Source organism: Euprymna scolopes, chromosome 9 (genome assembly GCF_053919585.1).
Source record: "Euprymna scolopes isolate OS-2025 chromosome 9, ASM5391958v1, whole genome shotgun sequence".
Classification (NCBI taxonomy): domain Eukaryota; kingdom Metazoa; phylum Mollusca; class Cephalopoda; order Sepiida; family Sepiolidae; genus Euprymna; species Euprymna scolopes.
The window spans coordinates 50,502,873-50,519,176 of NC_136490.1; the positions used below are offsets into that span (position 1 = coordinate 50,502,873).

Genomic DNA, 16,304 nt, shown 5'->3' on the forward strand with positions numbered 1-16,304 from the left:
AGTTTCGGTTTTGATTCAAGATGATGCACTCAAGTCATATGGATATATTTATTTTTAAAATCACAACTTTATTATAAATAGAGTTAATGTTTTATCGATTTATATATTATGATATTTTAATTCTTGCAGATTTCGTATATATTATATTTAAACATACTTTACAACTGGGCTAAACCGGTCGTCCCTGCTAACTTATTTTAGTTCTTTTGTTAAAACTGCAAAAGTATTTATATATCAGATTTACGCTGAACACCTACAGAATGCCAACATCTATATATTACATATGAATGAGTCCGCTTTGGAATTTCTACAGGTCCTGCTAGTGTGTATATATATATATATATATATATATATATATACATACATATATATATATATATATTTCATGATGTTTTTTGGGATACAAAATTTAATCATGAATCATAAAAGTCTTCCCTTCCTAATTGCAATATTTAAAAGTAAATTTGTATATATATATATATAAATCTTCTCTCCAAAAAGGTGGGAATGAAGGGGGAACAGGAGAGGAAAGAAAAAGGAATGGGAAGCCAGCTGACCGGTTTCGACCCTCGCTTCTCAAAGCTGTATCGAGGGATTTTTTTTTTTTTTTAAATAAAGAATAAAACGCCATTTTAATCGCTTTCATTCAATTTACGGGGAGAAAAAAAAGAAAAAAAAGTGGGAAAACGATTAAAATAAAACCGCGTTATGGACGAATACCCTAGAGATTAATCACGTTCAAACCCAGGAGGCATTTCCTTTGCTTGCAAAGAGAAGGTTTTCTGAGTCGAACGGGAAGGGTCTCCAAGATCTTGAGATGGTATAAAGAATGAGCACGACTAATAATAGTAAAAGAGTCCGTGCTAAAGTTTGCTGCACAAGACGGGTTTTTAAGTAAATGATCAGTAATTGAGGACCCGTATGTGTTAGTAACGACATCAGTTGCCCGGTAGGTTCCATTCCTAATTTTACTGGGTACATGTTGTTGAATTCTTCCATCTAACGTCAATGTCGTTCGACCCAAGTAGTTAGCACCGCAACCACATTCAAAATTGTAAATAACATTACTTTTATGGTGGTGGTGGTGGTGGGGGGTAGAACGTCTTTTCGAGAAGATGGAAATAAAGTTCTCATAGAGAAAACAACACGCACATTGGCAGCAAAATACCATCAATGAACTGATTTGTTTGGCAAATTTCTCACTTACTCTATCTTCGTTTTCTTTGGTTAGGTAAATTGGACATTTAGCTACTATATTCTCTTTAATTCGAGAGGATTCAGCCAATTTCTTTTGAATAGTTGACCTAATCACATCAATAGGGTACCCATTTTTGGATAAAGTGTCCGTAATTGTTTCCAATTCCTCATCTAATTTTAATTTGGAACAAATCATAAGAGCACGATGTGTTAGGGTCCAAATTAGATTTATCTTACGTTTTTTGGGGCGAAATGAATCCCAACGAGTGTACAAAGCTGTAAATGTTGGTTTACGGTATATAAATGTATGGTAACTAGATGGCGTTTTTGTTACCAATACATCAAGGAAGGCTATGGTTGAATTGCACTCTCCCTCATAGGTGTACTTTATTCAATGGAATGCATCCTGCGTTAAAGAGAAAAAGGTGTTACATTCTGTTTATTTAATAACCAAACGGAAGCTGTCATCAACATATCGGAAGTACACCAATGGCTTTATGGGTCCAGATAGTAAGCGCTCTTCATGGAACCCCACAAAAATATTCGCCATGGTCGGTCCAAGTACTGACCCCATGGCAACACCATCTTTTTGTCGATACATAATATTGTTGAAACTAAATTCCACAGATGTCGTGGCAAGTTTCATAAGTTCAATAAAGATGTGTTCAGGAATAGGAGGCGGTTATATCCGGCCACGATATAGAAAATCTGCACAAATATATATAGTTTCCAAAACAGGGACACAAGTAAAAAGGTTGCTAATATCATAGGAGCACATAAATCTATTAAAGATTCATTTTATTTTGCTGATTTTATTAAAAAGTCTAAGATTGTTAAGACAATATTTACTATAATGTTGTAAAACAAGTTGTAAAATGTCAAAGATCCATTTTGAGACCTTGTGTTGCGATGACCCTACCATGGAGAGAATGGGCCTTAATGTGATATCCGCTTTATGGATTTTAGGGAGACCATATAACCTTGGGCGGATAGATCCAGAGGGTCTTATCTCACTAGATACGTTCTTCGGAAGTACACCGTTTTTGACCCACTTGACCAGTTTCTTTTGAAATTTAGTTTCCAAGGAGGCGGTTGAATCATGAGTTGCGACAGGGCCCAATTTTTCAAATTTGTCTTTGTCATCTAGTATTATTGACATTTTGTCAACATACTCATACTGGTTCAGTACAACCACCCCTGACCTAGTAATAACTAATGATGGGTCTTGTCGCAGAGTTTTAATAACTGCCAAATGCTCCTTGCACCATTTAAACTCAGAATGCGACACTGGTGTACTGGCATAACTATGAGCAAGGTCATTCAATGTCATCCACATACAGTACTGATTCGCTGTTTGACAGCTCATCAGTGCGGCAAGACAAGCAACTACCTCAAACCAGGATCGAAATCCGACCACCCAAACGAGAGTCGGTGCTTCTAACCATTGCACTATTCAACTGTTGCTATGCGGGCAGGGAATTAACAATGTTTTGACATTGTCCAAATACCTAATCTCAATTTGTTTACACACAACAGCATCACTTAATACGATAATCGTAATCTGTATATGTGTGTGTATGCATATATATATATATATATATATATATATATATATATACTTCGGAATAGTTTTTATTTAACAATCAGTGGTTATGTAAACGTGAGATTGTAGGTTTACAAAATATTACTGGCAGTAATATTCTATAAGTTATCCCATCTAAACAAGAATTGCTCGATATGCAAGATAGAGCAAATAAATTAAATTGTAATTCAATGAATTTCAAAAAACTCTCATTGAAATGAAATGAAGTGGTCGAGTTTCATATCAAAGAATTTTTATTATTCTAAGCAAGACAAAGAATGTTTTAGAAAGCTGGACCCAAAACAAATTTAAACAAGCACTTGCCCGATTCGGATATGTACACAGCTATGCGGATTACCCAGGATATTACTTGGAAACTATTACCAAACGGATGTAAAGAACGTATAATATGGATTTTACCAAACAAGTTGGATCACCAAAAACATTCATATCCTTTTTCTACAAATACTCCTGCTACAGGACTTCTGATAAATGTATTATTTTCACTTTGACTTTCCATGTCTTACTGACTTTAGCAAATAGGGTTCATACCTTTATAACTATTTGCTAATATTTTCACTCCTCTGATGAGATGGTAGACATCGAAACCCTATAGGTTAAGGAGATAAACTTTCTAAAACATTCTTTGTCTTGCTTAGAATAATAAAAATTCTTTGATATGAAACTCAACCACTTCATTTCATTTCAATGAGAGTTTTTTGAAATTCATTGAATTACAATTTAATATATATATATATATATATATATATTATTTTTAAAACATAATTATCCACTGACACGTGTTTCGTCGTCTACGACTCATGAGAGTGGCTGAATCTAGCAAGATGGATAGTTTTTCGTGTCAGTGGATAATTATATTTTAAAAATAATATATATGCCGCTCCCTATGTGGGAGTACCAAATTGGTTAAAGGGAAAATTATTCCCAACTTGCGTATAGGTAAAAATGCACTTTCGTAAATAATTGAATTCATTCAAGACGTATCGCAAAAAACAAATAATATACTACTATATGATATTACTTATAATGAACTATATATATATATATATATATATATATATATATATATATATATATATATACACATTTATTTCTCTGAGTTTTCATTTACTATGTTGAAATAAAATTACATAGTTACTTATAGTTGACTCTCTAGCCTACAAAAAATCTAATCACTTTGATACTCCTAATTCTTTATCAAAACCTTGATCAAATAATAAACACGCTACAATAAACTCAATTGGCATAATCCAACATCTATTAATGATGACTCAGACAGGAAAAAGGATGAAATCTACACGGTACATGTGCATACAAACACTAAACTTTCAATAAGCAGATTGAATCCACGCTTTTTTCTAAATTACACAATTTTTATACAAAACAATACTTGCTGAAAACATGTGCTATTAAACAATTGAAATAAACTTTTTAAAAGGGAAATTATTTGATAACAGATTATTTAAATAAGTGAAGCTATTACCATTTATTTTTTTAAACACTTTAATTTTGTTGGACACATACTCCCTACTAATATATATATATATATATATATATATAAGTAAAATAATTCATAATTTTGAATTGAAAATGATTTTATTTCTTTTTTCTTTTGAAACTTATGTTCTTTTTTCCTTATGAAACTGTTTTTCAATTCAAAATTATGAATCAGTTTACTCAATATCAAAATAGCTCTAGGATATTTGTACCTATTGAGCTTATTATATATCTACAATATCTTTTAATAGTATTAATACATTTACTAATACATTAAAATATCCTCTTCTCTTTGGACACTAGATCTAATTCCCTCAAAAAAAAAATATACACACACACTCTTATGATTTTTTTTGTGCATTGATATTCATATTAAGAACTATTTTTCTATTTATTTCAAAAGAAAATAAAAATTTTGTTATAAATGTCTCGCTGAATTGCATTCGTCTTCAAAAGATCTAGCTAATAATCATATTCTTTTAAACATTCATTTTAATTGATTACCTACTAGTTTTTCGATTTTCTGATGGGATGATCATCATATTATGTAGAATATCTGCATGAATAGAATTACACATGATTTATACTTGTGTAAAAAGGTTATAGTAAACACAAACCTCTTTCTATTTATATTTATGTATGCGTATATATATATATTTTTTTAAATTTTGTTTACCAAACTCCTCTGTCTACAGACATGAAACTTAATATATAGGTTATCAGAACCTATGCGAAACTTTAGCCGGAAAATGATTGGTGCAAAAGCGTGAAAATTAAAAAAATGGAATTTGCCAGGTAAAGGTTGAACGATGTCATTACAAATATGCATGCGTAACGTAATATCTATTGATTCATGTTCAAATTTTTAGCTTTTCGGCAAACATGTCTTCATAGGTCAGGCATTAACGTCAATAGAAAAAGTAAATCGTAAGCTAAACGTTTTGGCTTCGATTCTCGGTGGTGGAGTTCGAGTCATTTCTTTGTTTTTTAACTTTTCAAATCATTAATATAGATTGGGTCCAGTATGATATTTTGATAAATGTAGATTTTGTATTTATTATTATATCATATTTAAGCGTATTTTATGACCGGGCAATGCCGAAGGGCGTGCTAGTATAATATTTCTTTGTTAAAATAGAGAAGAATTCTCTCTTGTATTCCTTGTGCCAGTGATTATATTCCAATACTAAATGTACAGCTTCCAAGGGGTTTCAATACTTGTGATACTGATAAATATATATACAATGGAAATAAAACTTTAAATAACGGCTTTTCTATTTTTCAATCTGCAAACTGTAACTGATTTATATAAATGCATGCAACTCGATATTTGAATCTACATGGAGCGTCTATGTCATGAAACTAATATTTTGCGTTGTTTTTTCAAAAGTAACATGCATGTTCGAATTCAAAATATGTGGTGCATTTTTCATAGGAAATCAATGCTTTCTTTTTATCAATATCAAACTTACATAGTTTTGTTGGCAATTTGGTATGAAATAGGTTTTAATTAAAACTCCAGTTTTGTTCAGTTAGTATTAGTGTTCTGCTAACGAGATAAATTGTAGAAGCCATTACGTTGTTTAATTGACTTTTATTTAGACTTATTAAACTAATTCTAATTATAATTTCGTCAGCGATATTTTGAATCAGCAATATAAACTCTGTAAAAGATATGCTGATTTTAATTGTGCCAATTTTTTTTCCTTTAATGGGTTAATTAATAATAAGCAAACATAATTTGAATTTGTATTATTATTCAATGGACTACTGTTTTCATCGTGAGTGTGATTTTTACATCATTTCAGTCGATGTAACCTCCGACCTTCTTCAAGTGTATCTTGTCGAACTTAGGAATGTTTTTGTCGAACTCGGAAATTTGGACAGAATTTCGAGCAGAACCCTTTATTTACTTCACGGGGGTAGTGTGCTCTTGTTGTATCAGCCATGAATGGATAGACGTCATAAGTAATTCGTAAATGTATTTTTCGGTCACCCACACTGAGGATTGAACTTTCAACCTTTGTTATAGAATGGCGAGAATGAGAGAGGGAGATGTGTAAATTATATTGAGACACGTTGACCGGAAGTCAGCGTCAGCTGATCGGATTGCATGTGAGTCACGTGATTAGGTTAGCTGAATCGTGGAGATTTGGTTTAGACTTAGAAGAGAACGGACGGTTTCACCGTTGTCTCCTCCTCTTCACGGGGTGGGGGGGGGGACGCTGACGTGTGTAGAAACGAGACTAAGAGAAACCATGCAAGCCAGAGATTCATTTTCCATTCTTTCTGCGAGACATCTGGAAAGTGAAATAAACTATAAAACCGATTCCTTGTCTTGGAGTGAAATGAATCTTCGTCCAAAACAGGTACCAGGTCTCCCCTCCAAGGCACGAGATGCTACCAGATGGACCAACATCGACGACGCAGAAGGTATGTCCGAAAATACATGATATGATACACACACACACAACAGCATATGAACAAATAGACAGAACAACTAGATGATCACATAACGTTAAGTCTGACTAGATATTAGAGATAACTATGCAATACCTCCAGGAGAATATCACTTTTACAATTGATTTTTCCCAATACTCTAACCACTGTGCCACGGGTCTGCTTAAAATTCTCTCCAAAGTTTGACAGAAACATTCCCAAGTTCGACAAGATACACCTGAAGAAGGTCGGAGATTACATCGACCGAAACGTTGTGAAAATCACACTCAAGACGAGAACAGTAGTCCGATGAATAATAATACAAATAACCAATCCTCATCTCAAAAATTCAGAAACGTCATAATTTGAATTTAGATCAAATTTAACTATTTTACATAAAAATGTAGATGTACGGGATGAATTACTGTGATAAATATATCTAAAGTTCTTTAATGTTAAATATGAATATAATCCTTAACTATAACGTTAAAACAAGTAAAGATTCCAGTTTACTTTTCTAATAATTACAGATGCAGAAAAATAAAACAAAGAAAAAATAAACAACAATATTAAATTTCTTTTTGGCCTGGATTCAAGTACTCGTATTTTTTTTATATATAGTCAGGTATGTGCATGGGTTTATAGATGCTTGTGTACAGAATTCATTCCGAACCTAATTAACCGATCGTTATGAATTTTGGAACACTGCTGCTAGACGTGAGGGGTTGTAATGTAGACTATATTTAGATGTTAGTTTTATTAAAAAATGGGGTAAACATCCTACTCGAGAATTCTTTAGGAATATGTATTCTGCTCGAAAATTCATTAGATATATTCTAATGTTAGTTATTTAAATGTTTAAACTGGAAATATCCCAAATATTTCAGATTTACATTGAATTTCATTTGTAATCATTACACTCTCATGAAACAAGATTCTCTGAATTTAAATTTCTTAAGCTTAAGTCTTACATTTGAAACATTTTCTAAAATCTAAATTATAATATTAAAATCTAGATAGAATAATGATTGTGAAAGAAGATTTAACTATTGTAAAGAAACATAAACTTGGCCCAAAACTTTTCTGCTCGACAAATTCTTTTTATTCTTCCTTGTCAGTCGGTAACACGTTTGTGCTTGGCCTTTTTGGTTAAGATCAAAGGTCTGTTGTTAATAGATGCTGTTCTTAGCTTTTTAAGCTTTTCTTGGCCTTTTGGCCAAGATCGAAGTGTAGCATCTGTTCCGGCAAGTACTGCAAGCAAAGACCATATGTGGGGGCAGCCCCACATCTAAGACCTTGGTCAATGTAGGGGCAACCCTTCATACCAATTGTCACTATCCAGCTCCCCTACTCCCCGGGGAGTTGGTCCCCATTTTCCCTTCACTCCTCACATAAAAAATCGGCCTTGTGCCTAATTTGCTCGGTAGGGGAGCAAATAAATACTCCTTTTCTTGGCCTTTTGGCCAAGATCAAAGTGTAATATCTGTTCTTACTACAATGCTGTACTTATGTTTGTAACTTTGTGATATAAAGTGGGGGATCACTTTTCGGCATTAATTTAATGTAAAATGATCACCCACTTTACAACCAGTCAGTCTCAAAGCCATTCACGTCATTCTCCAGATCATTCAAGTTGTTTTTGAAGGATTCCAGTTATTTTTTAAGCATTCAAGTCATTCTAAAGGTCATTCAATTCATCCTTAAGTTCATTAAAGTCATTCTAAGTCATTTACTTTTTATTTATTTAAGTCATTTCAGCCCATTTTTCGGTCATTTTAGCTTATCTTTAAGAATTTCATGTCAATCCTACATTCACGCATTCATTCATTACTTGAGAGCACGCGACTAATGGCTATCGGTCTTTTTTAAATACTATCAAAATCTGTTTTCACTTTGTGAAGCATACAATTTATAAAAAATATCTGCATTGATACTTTATACAGTATTTATTTTTTAAATACGAAAATGTAGCATCTATTCTATTTATAATAATAATAATAACAATAATCGAAAGAGGTGGAGAGTACTGAAATCTGGGGAGACTCGTTGTCATTTAGACTCCAGATAAGTTGTTCTCAGAGAAATCTTTGATGATGGCCTGTGTGATTACTCTTAGTGATTAAATAATACCAACAATAATAATAATAAGAAGAATGAATGCCAAATTATTGATATGGCTTGCCCAAACAATATCAACAGGCAAGAAGAATGAGAAACTACTACGGAACTACCAGAAACTGAGAGCGGGTATTGCTAGATTGTGGAATAAGAAAACTTCCATCGTGCCAATAATGCGCTTGGCTAAATTCCTGATTATCTTATGAAACAGATGAACTCCTTGGGAATCAGATATAACATCACCGTACTCCAGAAGTCAGCTCTGCTTGGCTCAGCAAACATTCTCCGCCAGGTGTTTACCATCTAATTGACTCTTTGACTATCCTCACTAGCTTTGGTATAACCAGTTTAAAACATCGAAATACTGTGAAGTTAATGGAGGAATAATAATAATAATAATAATAATAATAATAGAACGGAAATTTAGCAAAAACATTAAAAGACTACTCTGCAAATAGAAGTATGAAATGTGAATACTGAATTTTATTGTCAGCGTTATGATAAATAAATTGTTTCTACTTTGACTTTTTAGAAGTGTTTGGTAAACTAAGCAAATATTTTTTACGTTTTAATACGGATTACTTACAATACCTGTGTTATTTTCAAAATAGAATTTGATTTCTAAAAAACAAATGTCACTAATTTAACCTATGAAATGAAATTATCTGGAATAGGTCTATTACTGGAATGATGTGAATTGTTTATATTTTTCTGCTAATATTTTTAATGTTAATAATAATTAGATATATAATAAACAATACTAATGATGTCTCATATATATATATATATATATATATATATATATATATATATATATATATATATATATATTCCGAATAGATTTATCCAACAATCAGCTGGAATGAAAACCTGTGATTAGAATATTACGACCAGTAATATTTTGTAAATCTTCTATGTATTATCCCATCTAAATAGGAATTGCTCAATATACAGGATAAAGCAAATAAAGCAAATTATAAAAGAATAATTACTCCAAAAATATGCCCGACTTGCATTTCTACCCTATGATGTAGATTACCCAATATACAGCTTGGATCTCATTACCTCACTGCTTTAAAGGACAGTTACCTTGGATTTTACCGTGCAATTTGGAACTAAACCTTTGTATCCGTTTCTTTAATTTCCCCCGCTATGTGACTTCTATTTAATCAATTTTTAAATATGGAAAATCATAATTAACTGAGTTTAGCAAATAGATATAACGGTATTCACCCTATTTGCTAATATTTTCTCCTCTGAAGAGATGGTAGGCATCGAAACCCTATAGGGTAAGGAGATAAACTTTGTACAGTATTCTTTGTCTTACTTGGAATAATAAAAAATCCTTGACTTAAATAAAGGTTTTTTTAATTTCATTGAATCACTATATATATATATATATATATATATATATATATATATATATATATATATATATAACGAGGGTAGATAGAAGAAGAGAGTAAATTCAATTCTATAAGAGGAGACTTATTGGGATAATATAAAGCTCAACCAATTCCAATGGAGCTCATATAGGAGGCAATAGGAGTGGAAAATGAATTCACAAACACTATATATTGGGAAGTATAGAATGAGTCATTTATTTAATAAGGATATACATACATTTGCACCTTATCTACTCTTCTGATGAGAAGCATTAAGCTTCGGAATACCTTGATATAAAGAGTCCCATTTATCCCCCAACTAAATTTTTCCAATATATAGTGTTTGTGAATTCATTTTCCACTCTTATTGTCTCCTCTCTCTCTCTCTCTCTCTATATATATATATATATATATATATATATATAATGAATAAATGACAAAAGTATATATTCCAAATTGCATGCTGTTGACCATCTTACAACTTATTCCTTTAATTCAGTTGGCATTTTGATTGTAAGATGACCAACACTATGGAATTTGGAATGTAGACTTTTGTCATTCATTCATTATATGCTTCTTATATTTCCCTTTTATATACCGATCCTTATTTAAGTGAATAAAGTATATTTCCTCAGAAAAAAAAATATATACATACACACACACTACCCAGGTAACACTAGGGAACCTTGCTTGTTTAAGATAAAACTGAGAACAAGTAAAAATCAACAAACACAAATGCGTCATCTCAGATATTTGATTAACTTCTGCATTTGGAAATGTTCCAGAAATGAATTCGAGAAAGAAAACCGTTTTTAACACCTGTTCGATTACCTATCAATATGATCACACCTTTTCCGAGAAAGACCAACAAAACCGTTCAATAATAAAAGCAAACAGTAAAAGCCACAACAAAATCAATAAGGGAAAAAGGAATGCGCAGTTAAGGCAGGTCGGTCTGCCATGCATATTTTGCCTAATATGTTCATTGCTTCATGCTCAGATTGTATTGACATTGTTGCTTGATCAGCTCCGTGGTTGTGCTTCAATAAAACAACAATAACTAGGTTGAGCTCTGGGCGTATATGTTATATTGTCACGTTGCGTAGGAAAAGGAACCCCAGAAGTTGGTTGTTGCTAGCTGTCTGGTTGGATTGGCCTTGGCTGAATCTACTGTCGCCGAACTTTGATTCTAATCTCTCCGATCTCTCTTGGGGGACATCCAAGCTGCAAGCCTGTCGTCTACTGTTCTAAACTCTTGCAAACTCTGAAATTTATTAACTCGGCAGGGGAAATCCTAAAAATCCTGTCTTTGTCTCAGACTGATCGATAATCAAAAGAAACTCACCTTCTTGAAGACTCCTGATTACTGACTGTGAGATATCTTACAAAAGAATCCCTGTCATCTTTTTATTAACTTCACTTCCTATTTCTTTTTATTGTTCTAAGTTCTCTTTGACTCATTTCATTTAGAGAAAATGAGTCATAGTATCACAACTGACTGAAGAATACTTCACGAACGATAGTAATGGTAAAATTAGTCTACCATGCAGACGTCTCTTGGAATTAGTCTTTTCGTCTTTGTACAGCACTATCAGCTTCTTGGTTGTAAACGATAGGCGCACACTCTTTTAAATGAAGGAGTTAATGCTGCCCGTAAGCTTGACGGCTTTTAAGCATCATTAATTCTCTTTGGAGAATTATCTTAGCTAAGGAAACAGTCATGCTGAAAGAGAATGTTTGTCTAAAAGAAGGAAACAGCACATATTTTTATATATAAATATATAATATCCATTTTTGTAATTTGAAATGAACATATGCAAGTCATATGCATGTTGGCTAGGATATGCCCGTTCTCATGCTAAGAAAAACACCAGTTGCTAATCTTGTGGTGAGAGAGAGAGAGAGAGAGAGAGAGAGAGAGAGAGAGAGAGAGAGAGAGAGAGAGGGAAACATGAATACATACCAAAAAGAAAGAAACGGAAATTGTTATTAGATCTTGGTGTCAGTCAAGTTGATTTGACCTTTGTCCCATTCAACGCACTTATTAACCGTGATTGCTTTGGCATTACTGATGATTCTATAAACAACTTGGCCTTATGATGTGACACTAAGATTTTGAGGCAACAACATCCTCGTCTGTATTCTACGTGTCTTCTCGTGATTACAGAAAAAGGTTAGACACAAGATTTAAATATGGGGAGCTCAAAATCCCCCAAAACGGCGTTTTTCATTGTGCAACAAAAGTCAAAGTAAAATAACAAATCAAAACAAAGAAAATGACTTTATGAGTTGATAGATGTGCACTTCAGCACGATAGAATAATCAATGTATACGCATCTTTCTTTATTTAAATATTTTACTTTCAATCTATCCACCACAATGGCGTGGAGAAGTCTGGTGATGCTCTCAAGAGATCTGGAGCCAACTCCTTGATTGTACGTTCCAATGACTCAAGTACGAATCTAGTAACGAGAAATATAATTCCCTATTTAGATGTCTAAGATGACACCACTCCCTCACTATTCTCTCCACTCCTTAACTTGAACATTAAAAGATTAAAACTAGTATAAGTTGAGTTTCATCATATTAATCTTTTAATAGTTTGTATCAAGTTGTTTGTTTTATGTGCGTGGAAAAAGTTTTCTAAGGAAAAGAGTAAATGGATAAGCGAATTAAATTTTTCATTGTAAATATTTAAATTTTATTCCTTTCAAAATTCATGTGTTTCCTACTAAAAAAAAAATTCGTCCTTCTGAATCCATTAGCGCTTGGCTCAGAAACAGCATGGGACAAATGATGAATATTTATCTGCACGAGAACCGGAATGGGCCGATCAAAAGCTGTTGTAACCAAATGTGGCTACAAAATCGACCTAATCATCTACGAATGTAAAGAGAACTATACGATTTAATAGTCTTGTATGTTCTTTCTTAGGGCGAGAAACACAGTTTATATGGGTTACCTATTGCAGATCCTAATTTTGTTAATAACTTAAAAAATTTTATGATTAATATTATTGAATTTTACACAAAGAAGATAAATGCCTATAACTTTTGAAATCTTTCAAATCTATATGATATATTTTGGTAGCTTGTTTTTTGCTGCCAGTTTCACTGTTTCTCGCTTTATTGCAGGTTTGTGAAAATGCTAAAAAAAGGACGTTTGACTGCTACTGAAAAGCAGAGGATTTTAACAGACCTTACAGAGGGACTGACTCTTTTGGATTAAGCCAAGAAACTGGGAATATGAGAACCTTGGTGTCTTTTGTGGAGAAGCCTAATGCCACGTCATGAAAAAATAAGGGCACAAGAAGAAGCATTTTCCCTCGTGATATGCGTGAAATATGCAGGCAGGTCAATAGGGAACCAAATGGCACCAGCGCTTCCATTTTAACCAAAGTTGGCATTCGTTTGCTGTCCAGAAAGACAAGATGTAGTGTCTTGAATGAAATGGCCAGGAGCGTGAAGCCCATTTCCAGATCCCCCCCCCTTAAATCAAACTCATAACAAAAAAACGTATTACATAGGCAGAAAAATACATGAAAACATACTTTCAACAGGTTTTGTTCACAGATGAAGCTAGAGCTACACTTGATGGTCCAGATGGATGGGCTAAAGTTTGGAGTCCTAGTAGAGCCGCTATCTCATATCATGTTTGTCGCTAAGAAGGAGGCTGGGGTATTATGTTTTGGGCGGGTATCATAGGTGATACATTATTAGGACCTTTTCGAGTGCCTAAAGGTGTGAAACTCATCTAAAAACTATGTATGTTTGACTTGTGAGAATTTGTCCCCTTGGTTGTACGACCTGCCTTTATTTCGTCGACGTCACAGATTTTATGCACGACAAGGCTCCATCGCATGCAGCCAAGTCTATGACTTCCTTCCTCGCATCTCTGGATATCAAGCGCGAAACTCATGAATTGGTCGCCTTGTTCACCTGAATTAAACCCAATTGAGCAGTTCTGGTCAGTTTTGAATAGGGAGGTTTATGAAGGACAACAATTTACATCAAAAGACGCCCTCTTGAATAAAATTCTTGTTGTAAGTTGTAAGTTCCATAACACTTTCTTAAATCAATGGATTGACTTCATCTGTTAATAGCAAACTGCTTAAGCCAATGACAAGGCATGGGAATTATGTTGATAAATGATTTGGTTTTGTGTTACATAAATGATTTGGTTTTGTGGTACATATCTGCTGAATTCTTTCTTACATTTCATTCATCTTTTATTCAATAAATTAAATGGTAAGTAACAATAAGTTTGATAAGCTAAATTATGGCTTTATTACCTTTAAACTGTATCTTTACAAACCTGCAATAAAGCGAGAAACAGTGAAAATGGCAGCAAAAAACATAAATGCCTATAACTTTTGAAATATCATTTGGTAGCTTATCTTCTTATTAGGAGTACTCTATCAGTGTGAAAAATTTCAATTTTTTTATGATTAATATTATTGGAGTTATTAACAAAATTATGACCTGCAATAAAGCAAGAAACACAGATACAACTGAACGATCTGGGAATGTAGAGAGAAGAATCATATGATGTATGAATGCTTTGCCTACCATCTTTTGTGCAATAAGTGTAGATTGGACTACAAAACCGCCATAGCCATCTGAAAATGAAGAGGAGCACCATATGCTGTAGCACTGCGTAAACTGCACGTTTTTAATGCAACCAGTGTAGATTGGGTTACAGATACACCCTTACAGTTTGGGAATGTGAAAAGAGGATATATTAGATAATCGAACGCAGACAAGTCAATGCTGAGTATTACAGCTTTACCTATCTTGCACATTACAATGGTTTTATGAAAGACTGTATAAAGTAGTGTTGTATGACCACACTCTTCATAAACGCAAAGAAATCGATTAATATCCGTGGTTTTACAATGAAATATATTATTTTGAACATTCAAAATAGGAGAGGTTAATTTTCAGTTCTACTTTTGGTAATCCTTCTAGTATTATTTAAAGTTGCCCGGACTAGGGATAACTAACATAGCATGCAGCAGTATATTAAATACTAAGGCGTTACATTTACATCTACATTCATTTTGAAAGGGGAATTCTACCCTTAAAATAAATCAAATATATATAATAGACATCAAAATCATAACGGCTGATGGTTTGCTTCAGCAATCACTGTTACGCTCCATGAGACTATCAAGTTCTTTTCTGTGGGGGTGAGATGTGGTCCGGCTCAGTACCAGCAGGTGAATCTTCTCAAGCATTACCACCTTGCCTGTGGGGACGGGATGGTTTATTGCTTATCGGCCGAGGTGCTCCAAGCCGAAAATGCTAATAGGTCTGTTCATGGCTTTTTTAATAGAGCCAAATTGGACTTTCAAAAACCATCAACTTCTTATATTTCGACCTTGTAACACATTTCGCTGTGGTAGGAAGGAAAAAATATCGTTGTTCTTGGTGTCAGACTATTGAGTTTATGACTGGACAGCCGGAAAGTCAACATCCTAGCAACGAGTGATGTGAATTTATTCCAAATAAAAATACACCCCATCAAATGGAGTGACGTAATGTAAGGAAGGAAAACTCTACCACTTGTGTTAGTTTTACGGCATATCAACCATTTTTAGGTTATTTAATGCCGAATCCAGTGATTTTGAACAATTTTTTAATAGAATATAATTGTTTTTTGTTTGTTTGTTTGGTTTTCTTTTCAAGTCGGTTTCTATTTAACCCATAGTTGGGATCCTAACAAGTACTACCATTCTGGGTCAGAGTGGACCTAGGAACAATGGCAATGAAAGGATAGCTCTACACTCCCCAAAACCCACAAGCTGGGGCCTCACCATCGGATATAGTTTAAGGTCATATCCAGGACCGACTATTTGCGTAAGTGAATACAATGATGGTGATGCTCAATAAATGCTTCCAAATTATCAGTGTGGCTAGACATCGCAAATTATTCCACAAATTATTACAGACCACTACTAAAAGCAATATTGAGCTGCTTTTATGATTATCAATATATGTAGAAAGTGCATCAACCCCAAGAATTGAAATCTGGACGCCAGTCACTATGAACCATGACCAAAAACG

At 33.4% G+C, this 16,304-nt stretch overlaps 1 protein-coding gene and 1 pseudogene across 1 annotated transcript in view; one reads left to right on the forward strand and one right to left on the reverse strand.

Moving 5' to 3' along the window:
• LOC145284538 (thrombospondin type-1 domain-containing protein 7A-like) overlaps window positions 1-16,304 on the reverse strand; it is a 1,985,627-nt gene that overhangs the window by 229,894 nt on the left and 1,739,429 nt on the right. The gene's annotated exons all lie outside the window — the stretch shown is intronic.
• Window positions 8,179-8,317, forward strand: LOC145285319 (U2 spliceosomal RNA; annotated as a pseudogene).